At 31.7% G+C, this 2,194-nt stretch overlaps 1 non-coding gene across 1 annotated transcript; it reads left to right on the top strand.

The window, feature by feature from the left end:
* Window positions 1–254: 254 nt before the first annotated feature.
* Window positions 255–361, top strand: LOC139860616 (small nucleolar RNA R71). The gene has a single exon (XR_011763244.1). It is a non-coding gene; the product is annotated as a small nucleolar RNA R71 (small nucleolar RNA).
* Window positions 362–2,194: the final 1,833 nt, after the last annotated feature.

Consider the following 2,194-nt stretch of genomic DNA (forward strand, 5'->3'; position numbering starts at 1 on the left):
GTCTCTCGAAAGCGTCTAACTTTACGGAAATGGAATCAAAGTCATGGCTAGAATCGGCTCTAGCTGCTTTAGATGATCTAACGATGTCCTTTTCTTGATGCCACTCATGTGAGTGGGAAGCAGTGTTATCAATAATTTTGTAAGCTTCAGTTTTGGTTTTCTTCATAATGGAACCACCAGCTGCTATGTCGATGTCTTTTCGTGTAGTAATATCGCATCCTTGATAGAATATTTGTACTATTTGATAAGTGTCTAAACCATGTTGAGGACATCCTCTCAACAACTTTCCAAATCTTGTCCACGCCTCATATAGAGTTTCATTTGGCTTTTGTGTGAATGTAAATATTTCTCCTTGAAGTCTCACGGCTTTAGATGCCGGAAAGAATTGTTTAAGAAAATTTTCAACTAAGACATCTCATGTATCAATCGCCCCTTCCGGTAACGATTCTAACCAATCTTTGGCTTCTCCCTTTAAAGTCCAGGGAAATAACATGAGATAGATCTGTTCATCATCAACTTCTCTGATCTTAAATAGAGTACAAATTCTATTAAAAGTTCGAAGATGTCCGTTTGGATCTTCCTTCGGCGCACCACTAAATTGGCATTGATTAGTTACCATGTGTAGGATTTGTCCTTTGATTTCATAATCTGGCGCATTAATGTCTGGTTGAGTAATTGCATGACTTTGGCTAGTGCGTTTAGCTCTCATTTGGTCTTCCATACTTAGAGGTTCCAGATTTTTCATGATTGAATTTGTTGAATCTGAATCACTAGAGGATTCTGACTTAATGGTTTCTTCCTCTACAATCTCTGGATGAGTAATTTGTGGTTCAGGAGGAATGATTAGTGGTTCAGGATCTCTGAATTGTCCTTGAATATCTTTCGGGTTCTCAATTGTGAGGTCGGGTTCAAAAAATGGATTATCGAAAATTTGAATTGGAGTACTGGTTGACTAGATGACGATTCTAAAGAAAAATCAACGGCGACAATATTGGCTAGATGTCTTGATCGAGTTACAGGTGGTGAACGTATGAAAGGTGGTGAACGTTTTGCTCGGTGCATTCACTGAATGTCCTATTAGTTATAAAAGATAAAAATTATATAAGTTATCAAATTAATAGACTTTTCTGATTTTGTCCACGTTTCGAATAGCCAATAGATGCAGCAGGTAGCCAGGACCCTTTAAATCGGAAGCCCACAACTCGCCACTAACAAATCCAACTATTACTACGAACCAGAAAATTTTGAATGTCTATCAATTTAACCGCTTAAAATAATTTTTCGTCAAAATTTAAAGAAAAGAAAGAAAATTCTATGTTCTAAAAACTAGAGCGTCGAGAAATAAGAAAGAAAAAGAGTGCGTCGAAAAACGTCAAAAAATAAAAAGTCGAAAAATAAGAAAATTGCAGCGTCGATACTTAAAAGCCTAAAAACTAAGAATTAAAATTTGCGTCTAAAGGAATTAAAACTTAAAGAAATTCTATATCCAAAATGGCAATTACTTAAAAAAAAAGGCACTAAAGTTTATTAAATATAAAAGCGATAAGCGACATCGTGGAATTCTAAAGTGTCTAAATCTTAATCTAAAGAAAAAGCACTTAAGGGATTTTACGGCAAAGCCTAAAAATCTAGAAATAAAGTAACTACGGCAAATACTAAATCTTAAAACTAGTTACGAATGATAAAAAAAACAAATTACGAATTAAACGATTAAAATATACAATTTATAAAAAGAAATAAAAAGTAATAAAATTACAATTTTATAAAAATATTATTTTTATATTATTATTTTATAAAATTATTAATTTTATAAATAATAAAATTAATTGAAACTTAAAAATACAAATTAAATAAAACAAAAAACTAATTATATTAAATATAACCCTAATTAGGTTAATAATAATAATAATAATAATCAAATTAAACTAACCCTAATCGTACGTACCAGGTATCAGACGTGTCAGAAGCCCTCATGCTGTCGCATGAGTTTTATGCTCCTGGGCCATGCGATCGCATGGTGTGTGGATCCAGACCAGCTGATGGGCTGCTACAGTATTCGGCCCTTTTACTCTTTTAATTTTTTTTTTAATAATTTTTAAATTTCTATTTTTAATTTATATAAAAAATAAATATGTAATAAAAAATTATAAAAAAATTACTTATTAATCTTAATTTTTAACAAAAGAAAAATAAA

The sequence above is a fragment of the Rutidosis leptorrhynchoides genome, chromosome 7, assembly GCF_046630445.1.
Source record: "Rutidosis leptorrhynchoides isolate AG116_Rl617_1_P2 chromosome 7, CSIRO_AGI_Rlap_v1, whole genome shotgun sequence".
Lineage (NCBI taxonomy): Eukaryota > Viridiplantae > Streptophyta > Magnoliopsida > Asterales > Asteraceae > Rutidosis > Rutidosis leptorrhynchoides.